Raw genomic sequence first — 11,348 nt, forward strand, 5'->3', positions numbered from 1 at the left:
CAAACAGTTAGAGTAGATTGGGGAGATTGTTTGGGCGATAACACATTTCAAACACATTCAAGACTGATAGACTCCCATTGCTTAATGGTAAAGATGAAGTTACTGTCAGCAGCCTGCTAGTTTAGCTTAGCACAAACACTGGAATCGGGGAAACGGCTAGTCTGTCTGAAGTTACCAAAATCTGCCTACCAGCACATAAATTCCAGGCTACATGCCAGACTAGCAGTTTCCCATTATTTCCAGTCTTTATGCTAAGCTAAGCTAATCATCTCTTGGCTGTAGTTTCATATTTACCTTACAGAAATGAGAGCGCTATCAATCCTCTCATCCAACTGAAAGAAAGCAAAAAAGCGTATTTCTCAAATAGTCAAACGAAGGATGTGTATTTTTCCACAGCTGGTATTCAGTCAAACATTGTTTAATCCAGATCTTCAGTGAAATAAATACATTTCAAAGTGCCACACTCTGAACTCACCAACTTCAGCTGAATTGTTGCTCCAGAAAGTCTATTTATGTAAAAAAGAGGTCAAATGCTGCATCTTACCAAGCTGTGACAGATAAAGTATCATATACTAGTACATGTATACACACAGGATTACAAAATCACATTAAACTCAGTAGGTGATACTATTTGAAGTGTTCATTTATCATGTAGACTGTACCACACGTGCAGACACACATATACACGCTCAGCGGGACTGACAGTGTGAGCGACTAATGAGCCTCACACAGAGTCACAAACTTACAGGAAGGCAGGCTTGTGGAAACATGTGCATCCCATTGTATCTCAAAATGCAGGGATCTCTGCGGCTCACTTCTCCCCGTGGGCCTAACGTGCATCGGAGAGACAGTCCGTATGGGACACATCCTGGTAACATGACACTGCATGAAACTAGCACATATCTGGGGCTTATCACAGTAATCAGTGTAAAGCGTGAGCCACAGTGAAGATGAACGGCGGCTTTGTTCCTCAGATTAGCCCTCCAACTGGGCTCTAATCTGATATTTGTTCAAACAAATAACAGATTGTCCCCTGTGTGTGGCGGCGTCGGAAAGCGTGCGTGGGTCCATTTGTGCATGCGTGTGTGTGTGTGTGCACTTGATTATTTAGGAGCATGCATGCGTTTCTATGTGTGAAGTCCACTTTTTGAAGTATTCTTTAGTTCAATGTGCAAGGATAAAGAAGGGAAGGAGTCGGGATAGTCGGGATAGTGTGTGTGTGTGTGTCTGTGTTTGTGTGTGTGTGTGAGGAGAGTTTACATGAGCAACAGCTGCTGGGATCATTAAGTGCTTTAGCTCGAGCTGGGAATCATACATCTAGTCCATACTCACACACAGTGTGTGTGTGATTGTATGTTTGTGAGTGGATGAGTGAGTGTGTTTATGCACTTAGAAGGAGACTGTGAAAGAGACTCTGTTTAACTCTGTTTAACATGTGTCTGCGGCTCTGCTGAAATGTCGCTGTGACCAGAGATCTGTTCAGTGTGTGTGTTACACAGAAGATGCAGCCACATTTTAGGCTGTACTTAAATGAATATAAACGCTAGAAGAAGAGTGGAGGAAACACCTGGGCCCCATGCTTGTGGCCCTCCACATTCCCGCTGCTCCCCTGCTCAACTCCCACAGTTGGTTCCCATTGCAGGAAGGAGAAAATGAGGGCAAGATGGAGGGAAAGAGTTGGAAGAGACAGAGTACCTTTGCTGCGACTGAAAGATACGTCTCTACTAATCATCACTCTGTGCCAAAAAATCTCATCAAAATCTAGGAAAAGGAGCATGGCACAAACAGCTGGCAGCGTGGATCAAGCAGCTGATTGCAACAACACTCGTACATCATGCAATGTGTAAAATGCATTTGCTCCGGCATTCCTTTCTGCTTTGGGAGAGCCCCAGCCTCTCCTGCCTGACCTCCCGAGGGTCATGTTTTGTCGTTGAGACCAATATGTCGAACGAGCCTGGGGAGGAGGAGAAGAGAGAGAGAGGGGGGGAGAGACCCTGTGAGAGTGAAGAATGGAGGGAATGGAGCAGGAAAAAGAAGGAAGGGAGGTACTTGACATCTGGAAAATATTAGAGAGCATGCTGTTGCCCTGTTGAAAGGGTGGAGAGAGTGGAGGGGGAGATAAGGGGGAGGAATAAGGAGGGTAGTGTAAAGAATAGAGTGTGTGTGTGTGTGTGTGTGTGTGTGTGTACTGGAAGGACAACCCTTTGATCTAGCAACTTTGATAGAAACTGTCCACATGCACATAATCAGCCTCAATCACATAATGACACCAAGAGGACGTAATGCCTTGAGTTCTTAAGATCAGTGAGCTGCACAGAAGATAACACTCATACTGAGGCACTCAGACACCCTGAGAACTGTGGTAGGCTGTGCAGGGCTGCACGAGCGCACCAGGACATGAAAGCAAGTACAAAACCACTCGCATGCACACGCATCACTAATGCTAACACAATGCAAAACAAGTCACAAACAAGAGCGCACAAAAATGTTGGCTTTATGAGTCATTAAAACAAAGTCCCCAGTCAGTAATTTAAAGAGCTGAGACATCTGAGCTGCAGCTGTCGAGCCCAAGTCCCCACATTGTGTTGCTTCTGTGCAACATCGCCCTCTGTGGACCTGGAACATTACAGCACGAGGAGGCAACAGTTCAGTGAGGGTGTGACAGTGGAATGAACTGCAGTTTTGTTTTTTAATGCACATGCACAACTGCATTGTAACATGATGAGACAGTATCTACATTGTTACCTAATCTTGGAGGAGTTAAAATCTAGTGTTAAAGGAATAGTCCGGCATTCGACAAACAGGAGGAGAAAGGTGTGGGAACAGCTATTCTGCTCTGTCCAAAGGTACCAAATCCGCCTACCAGCATTTCTAATAGCTCACTAATTCACATGCTATATTTAGTTTGTTTAATCCACACAAAAACTGACACCTGGCCATAACGGGTCACTTTAACACTTGTTCTTATAGGGATCAGACAAAGATGATGTGATGATATGTATGTCTTCAGAGTTTTTGACAAAATTGTATTTCCACAAGAGGATTAATACACAATTCTTCTTCTACCTTTGTATTAAATAGCTGTTTCCTGTCTTTTAGGATAAACTAAGCTAACCTGCTGCTGTCTGTAGCTTCATATTTACTGTACAGTCATGAGAATGATAAAAAAAAAAACAACTATTGTCCTTACATGGTGCATTTCACTAAATAAAATTGTGCCTCATCAAATTAAATAAACTACTGATCACTAACTAATGCTTCCACAATACACACACACACACAGTGGGAAGAATGGAGGGCTTGTACAGCCCATGCCTCAGGCCCTCTGGTGGGTTAACATGCAATACAGATACCTGCATGAGTAGAAGCTGCTCAGTGTGCAGTAACCATATCTGACCTATAGATGACACTGCCGTACATAATCTGCTTGGACTGTGTGTGTGTGTGTGTGTGTGTGTGTGTGTGTGTGTGTGTGTGTGTGTCTGCTATAGGTGACAGAGAAGTGATAGGGGATATAAATAGCAATGTTGGCACACACACTCTCACTACAGATACTTGTTATGTATCAGCTTCCATTATATTATCTCATGAGTGTCATTGTCTCTTTTTCATGATTCCTTTTTTTGAATAGCAAAAAGTTTAAATTGTGTTGTTTAAATTGTAGAAAATGCTCAGAAGTCATCGTCAGTGTATGTCTGGTGCATTTTTTCAGGTTTGCTGTCTCACTGTGTGTGTGTGTGTGTGTGTGTGTGTGCAGACAGGCGTGTTTCAGAGTCTGTTTCTCGTCAGGTATGCCGGGGTGTGTTCCCTTCGGGCTACGATTGTGTGCTGCTTAGGTAAGTACAAGGGAATCCACCTGGGTTTAACAATGAAGAGATCTGTGATGCAAACACGGATAACAATCGCTTCCTGCGTGTTATCAGCATCACACCGCAGCATGTCAGCAATCAATGTCCATTTTCCCACAGTCGGCCCCGACATAATAGGCCGACATTCCTTTAAACTCCATACACTGCCATTAGCTGTGTCCATTCTAAGTTTCTGGTCACACCCAATTCTAACTCTCCCTTTCAAGGACGTTTTTTTTTCCCTATTTTATGTTTTCCCTTCCCTCTGTTGCCATAGAAATGAGCCAAGGCAGGAAGTGACGGCCCCGTGCCCATGCAAAGGAGGAAATTTGTTTTGTTGAGTAAACAAATCCCAGGCATGAAGGTGGTTCGGGGAGCAACAAGGACAACAAAGGTGATTTGACGGAACAGCCCTTTCTCCAAGGAGGAGCATTACCAGAGAAAGACGGACTTTAAGTAGAAACACACAAACACATGCTCATTCGTTCACCCACTCACTCGTTCCGTCTGGGTGCAATCACACAACTTCTCTCGCTTACTCATCGTTTGAGCAAACAGTCAGCACTTGTGTGTAAAGCCATCTTTTGCAACCAGAATGTCTGTGGAAAAGCACCAAACAATCTGTCAGTGGATCAGACAGGTTATTAGCCCACACTGTATCTCCACACCTTGTGGCTCTTATTTATGACTGTTTCCTGTAATCCAAAACAGCTAATAATGTTGAGGTAATGTATTGTAGAGGTGAAACAATCAGCTGGTTGACAGAAAGATAATCAGCAACAATAGCCCCTTTTTCACCAACACTTCCAGGAACTTTTTATTACCAGGAATTTATTTACCTGAGGAAAAGAATTCCTGGTAATCTGTGGTTTGCATTTCCACCACACCTCAAACATTTATTCAAATCAGGCTGATGACGTATGGGGGAGTGCCAGAATATAGACTTGGTCGTTTCAAGTTGCCGACTCGAAGTCCTGCTGAATTTCTTCCTCGGCAAATACGCTCAAAAGAGCCTGGACCTCGTCGTCCATCCACTTTTCGTAGCTTCTCTTCTTCTGCTCCATTTTCCAAATGATCAAAACACAAACGAAGTGAGCGTTCTTCAGCACACAGCCCTGCCCCTCAAGAATTCTGGTTAATCTGAAAAGTTCTTCCCCCCTACTAGGTACTTTTTCGGGGAAAGTTTGGGGTTGAGGGAACGTTTTTTCCCCGGGTAATTTCGATGGAAAGGCGCCAAGGTTTTTCAAAATCCCAGGTAAATGAGAAAAGTTCCTGCGTTGGAAAAGGGGCTCATATTGATAATTGTTTGAGTCATTTTTCAAGCAACTACATAAAACATTCTCTTGTACCAGAGAATGAACTGCTTCTCTTTGTCTTTAATGGTAATAAATTGAATATATTCAGCTTCTGTAGATGAAACAATCAATTTAATAATCCCTTTTAGGAAATCATAATGACCATTTTCACCTCATTCTTTAACGTATAGCAGGTAAAATATTTGCTCCGTAGTGAAAATAATCATTAGTTGCATTTCTACTTTGTTGTAGACCTACTTCTAGGTTTGGGAACTTGTTACATGATGGGGCTTGACTATGTGACCTCTGACCTAAACTCTGCTTTAAAGGTTTTTTATGGGCTACGATGGTACACAGTTAAGTGCTGCTGTCAGAGATGTTGATTAAAAGTGGCCTTGTTGTTGATAGCTGTAATTTTAATTATAAGAATCAAGGAGCCTGAAGTTAACTTTGACTTCAAGGCGCAATCAACATGAAAGTTAATGTTGATTTACTAGGAAACACATATTGGTTGTCAGCAATCAGACACATACAAGGATACATTAGCACATAGCAGCACACTACATCATATATTAACAAGATTTCACGTCACTCTGACACGTGGAGCTCACCTGATGAGGTGACAAACTCTTACCTTGATTGTATTTTTCCCTCTTTGACATTTTTTTTGCCTACGTCACTCCGTGGCCCGTTCAAAAACGTTTCCGCCCAACGCGCCTGCCCCGCCCCCTCCACGTCGTCCTCGTGTGTGATTGGCTGAGCGCAGCGTCTGTCACCCCCGCCGCTCCTCCTCCCCCACCGAGCTCAGGCATTGAAGCGACGATCCTTCACACCAGGTACCGTGTCTCTGTGCCGTTTTAGGATGCTGTAGCTTCCACCGCAGGACCGTGAGTATTTCCCCCGTCGTTACTGCTCATAACTCGTGTTATGTGTAATTATGTGTAATTATGTGTGTGTTTTCGCCGCTGCTGTCCAGCTTCCGTGTGAATTGAGCGGCTGGCTGACAGACAGCGCTGCTGTCTCGGCTTCTCCAGCTGAGCAGTGAAGTGAAATATCGCTTTCGATAGAATTATTAATGGACTTTAGTCGTGACATTTGGTGCCGAATTACTGTGAGAAAAACCTCCATGTTAAGAGTTTGTGTTGGTGTGTGTGTTTGCTGTTTTTTCCCCCCGGGCGCTGGGTTTACGACTACATGGGATATATGGGGCATTTTGTGTGCGCTGACAAGTTTGAATTGCTGTGCTGGAAACACGAACTGAGCAGGGCTCTGAATCCAAACGGGACACCTGTGGTTTCTCCCCGTGGAGTTTGTCCCCACTAATGATTATTTAGTTTAACCAATCCGAATTAGCAGCTGTGCTGTCATAATCCCCCAGCATAAGCAAACCATTATTCTGCCCTTTTATTCAGTCTGTTTGTATTAAATTGTGACATTTTTCTGAGGAGTCTGGTCTGATGGGAGACAGTCATTCAAAGTTGCTGTGTGGTTAGCAACAGTGGTTTGTGTATAAGATACAACCTGTGCTGTACAGAGGACAGTGTGTTTTCCTGGATGCTGCACACACCATTAGAGCTGAGATGATTAATTCATTACTTGATTAACAGGAACTTACTAGGCAACAATTCTGATAATAAGTGAGTAGTCTTTTCTTCAGCAAAAATGCCATTCAGTGGCTCCAGCTTCTCAAATATGAAAATTTGCTCTCTTTTTTTTAACTTTGATAATAGCACATTGAATATCCTATGTTAATAGACTATTGGTTAAATAGAATAAGATGCCATAAAATGCCACTTTGGATTCTGGGAAGTTGTGATGGACATTGTTCACTCTTTAGTTGTATCCCCACACACCATTAATACATGTGATGGTCATGAGCCGTTCGTGATGCTTGAGGGACTTTGTTTTTATTGTTCTGTAAATCAATATTTGGCCATAGCACCAGTCCAGACAAGATCATTTTATGCATGAGTGGTAATGCTATCGCTATCACTGTGCCGTTCACAGAATGCCCGTGGGCACAGATTGTGAGTCCAGCGCTCAAGCTGGAGTAAACAAAACTGTAGCCCTAAAGTTTTTTTGTAAACTAAACCAAGGATGATAATTAGCAGTATTGATGTTACTGAATATGTGCAGATTCTTACATTACAGAAAATAATAAAGGAGAGGCATGCAAAATGGGTTCAGTACTCACCAAAAAAGCCTTTATATAAACTACTGACAGTTGTTTTCTGTCTAATCCGGATTTAGAGCTCGTTGATTAAGCAATACGTTGGAAAATTAGTCAGCAACTGATTTATTAGGCGTCTTTTTTTTTTTTTTTTAAGCAAAAATTCTTCAGGTCCAACTCCTTCAGTGGGAGGATTTGCTGCTTTTCTCATTCAAAACGGAATAACTTTGGACTGTGTCGGACAAAATAGGACACAGGAAGACGTCACAGAGGGCTCTTGAAATTTCTGATGTGTCTGTCATTTTTTTAGCACAAGGCAGAGTAATAAGAGGCTGCTCCGCAACCAAACAGCCCGTGTTCAAACCCACAAGTTGGCACGTATCTGCCCTGCTGAAGTGCCCTCGAGCTCCTAGCCCTCCACTCTTGTGATACCAAGCCAGCGGAGGATGGCGTCACAGGAATCAATAGAGTCTATCAGTCAGCTGATTACAGCCCAGCCAAAATGTTTATTCCTGCTGCAATATTTCTGGGCGTAAACATCCAACGTGGCCGACTTGACTCACTGAATTATCTCTGTGTCACTCTCTCCTCTACGCAACACCCACTTAAAAGCTGGTAAATACAGAGCACTCCTGTCTTGACTAATACACCAAGTGGCCACTCTGAGAATAGCCCGCCTGTGATCTCAGTCGGTTTTATAAGGTGGAGGGATATTGTGCCCTACTTCCAGCCCCCGACACTCATGTGAAATCACGTTTCTGCTGGTAACGGCACAGGTTCTATATATAGCCCCATGTTTTATGCCCTCAGATTTTCCATAAGGAACAAACAAACAAATATATTCTTGCCTTTCTTTCTGGGTTTTTTTGTATCCATGGCAACCTGTGATTGAGCACTAACACAAAGTGTCCCTCGTCTCAGCAGGAAAGAGACAGAATGACATCTTTTGTGATGCGCCGTTTCAAAAATGCATCGGTCAAGAGTCTGGTCAAGGCATGCTCGTTCTCCTTCTGTCTCTCTGTGAGTGCACATGAAAGTAACTGACTCCTGAATGGCACATTGGGGCTGTTTGTATCTCTTTGATCATCTTGCTGATGCCCACATTAGTTTGGCTCTTCCTGCATACAGGAAACAGAGGCACTGTATTACTTCCAGATGAAAAGTTAAAAACACTCAGTCAGACATGAGGTCAGAGGTCAGATAAGCTAAGTGCTACTGCTACCAACCAATATAAAACCATATGTCGTCATACATCTGTTTTTTTTTTTTTATAACAGTTGGGCGTTGATGTATGAAGTAGCCAGATAATATTGCCAGATGTGAGTCTATTTAAAGCATCTAATGCCAGAAATCAGTTTGATAATCAGTGGATGATGCACAGCCTTAACTTGATAATTCTGTGCAGAAGCTTTACTGGTCGATTCTGGCGCTTTATTGGAGGTAGAGTCACAGATGGGCCATCTGTGAAGACCTTATTGCAGTCCCAGTGAGCCAGTAATGGGGAGGATATAAAACTATGCGGACTGTCAGGTTGATGGCAGTCCTGCTGTTGCATGAATGTACATAGGCTGAAAGCAGATGGATTGGTTGCTCAGTGAATGTCTGGATGTTTGTCATGCCAGGACTGGAAACTCCAGCCTGACAATTCCTCAGGCTTGTTGTCTTAACATCCTGTCATGGACACTGGTGAACAACAGATGAGGCTTTGATTTATCCACAACTCTTCTCAAAAAGGATGTAATCATGGGCTTAGTTGTTGGAGTTTTAGTGTAACGACACCTGTATAAGTAGCATACCTGAACGATGCAAAGTTTCTTTCTGTTCTCAAAGTTTTCCAAGTGAAAGCTTTGAGGGAACACAAGTGATTAATGTGGGGGCCATTTTAGGAGGCTAAGCTGGGACTGGGACACCAGGAGAAGAAGTGTAATTCTGGCTCTTGTGCGTATTTGCACCTCTGCTTTTGTCCTCTGGCATTAAGGAGGTCTGTGCTCACCCTAGAAACTGGTTTAAAGTCCCAGAGTAAAGTTTAGAAGAGATACATGCTCTCATTTTAATGTTAAATATATCCTTTCCTTCAATGCAGTGAAAAAGAAAACATGCTCGAGGGAAAGAAAGAAAGAAAGAAGATCATACCCAAGTTGCATTAATTTACTATTCATGAGTTGGTTGTTAGATCACACAGCACTTAAGTTAAGCAAAATGTTACCTTTTGGTGGCCCTTGCTGTCGTCACACTGTCATACATGCAGTCAAAAGCAATTAATTTACCATTTGCATCTCTATCTCTTCCGTCCTCACATCAGCTGATCTCATGAATGCTGACACATGTTAAAAAAAAGAAAGAAACACACACCTATAAACCTTTTGTTCCCTCATTTGGGTCTTGTGACTCTGTGTCATCGGCTCTTGCCGGGAGAATGACCCCTTTCCATCTTAACAGATCATTTACAACCTGTTTTACCATTAATGATTGACTCCCATTGCGTAAGACTGAAGGCAGAACCCCAGCACTTCTAGTCTTACAGTGCAGGAGGCTCGGTGGTGTACAATACTACAGTAATCACTCAGACTGGGTAAGTAGGGCACTCAGTGGGATGTGCAGGGACTGACATCTCCCAGCTTCATTTACAGATTTTACAGTTCATCTATGGCAGTCTGCACTTAAGAGTAATACACAGCTTTCGCACAAGCTTTTAAGCCAGCAAAGTGAGGAAGTGTCGAGCAGTGGTGACACTTTGAACAAAATCTGTGTACAGATGCAGTGAAATTTTTGTGGTTTTTGCTCAAAGGGTATGATTTGTTGCAAAACTTTGCTGCTGAGTTGTGTGAAAGGGAAACGGCTGAGGAATAGGGTGTGAAAATAGTGCTTGATGATTCTCCCCTTACTTGCCACTTATTGTGTATTATGACTGTATTCTTCCAAGAATTCAGTCAGAGTTGGAAATTTACCAGGGAGGCCCTGAGCTCCTGCACCGCATGCCAATACATAATGTTGACTGGTTGGACACACCTTTTTGTTGTTTAACGTGTACATACAGAGGTATTTACACAGATGTAAATATACAGGAGTTACTTGTAATGGCTTGATACATATCTAAAGCTTCAGATGCAGCTGAAGATGCCAGGCATGCCACAACCTGAAAAGTGCGAACACAACAGCTTGACGAGCTAATTTTGAACACCCCAAGTTTATTATTTAATGCCTACTCAAATATGCTGTCTGTCCTTTTGCTCCAGAGCCGTGAAGTTAGTGGGCCGCCTGGGTGCTTCAGCCTGCCTTTAGCCGCGTGTTGACTGTAGCTAGCTCTGTGTTATGGTGTGTCGGAGGGTATCGAAGCACGGAGCACATTCTTTCCTGTTGATGACTCATGTCCTGGGCATGGTACTGACTGTAAGCGAGGCCTTGGGGAACTACAGAATACACAAGCACACACTCAGATCAGCAGATCGTCTGCAGAACATGTAGTTAGCAGTGCGCTTAAAGTCCAAGAGTTTACACAAATTTGCATGTGAGTACACACACAGCACTCTGGCAAACCCTCACTGTGCCAGTCCACCAGACAGGGATGTGTCCTGCTGACATGAGCAGTGCACGTCCATGCAAACACACCTGAGGTTTAGTCTTTGGCAGTGAGAGCGCACGCAGGGAGTGGCAGTAAAACATACACAGCCGGGTTGGGGCATGTAATTAGCAACAGCGAGAATGTGGTGTTCCCTGCGCACCCCTTACAAAAACATGGACAGTACATCACTGTAATTATGTGGAGACATCTTCAAATGTTCAATGTAAAAGTAATTATGATAGTTTTCATCGCAATTAAATTGAAATCACACTTAAACACATTATGATCACGAAAGTCAACAAATGATCACGTCGACCTCACTTTTTTAACCTTTAATTGTAGCTTCAGATACACGACATTTGATCAACACATGTAAGAAACCTTCAAAATCCACATGCAAGTCTTAAATGCTGATACCGGGGGCGGAGGCAGGGGGAAGCGTAGGAGGTTAAATGGGCTGAAAAAAGCCAGTG

The 11,348-nt window shown here is 43.2% G+C and overlaps 1 protein-coding gene across 1 annotated transcript in view; it reads right to left on the reverse strand.

Moving 5' to 3' along the window:
* The window catches only part of LOC139215087 (gasdermin-E-like), a 103,037-nt gene that overhangs the window by 68,313 nt on the left and 23,376 nt on the right, over positions 1 to 11,348 (reverse strand). The gene's annotated exons all lie outside the window — the stretch shown is intronic.

This window comes from Pempheris klunzingeri, chromosome 16 (genome assembly GCF_042242105.1).
Source record: "Pempheris klunzingeri isolate RE-2024b chromosome 16, fPemKlu1.hap1, whole genome shotgun sequence".
NCBI lineage: Eukaryota > Metazoa > Chordata > Actinopteri > Acropomatiformes > Pempheridae > Pempheris > Pempheris klunzingeri.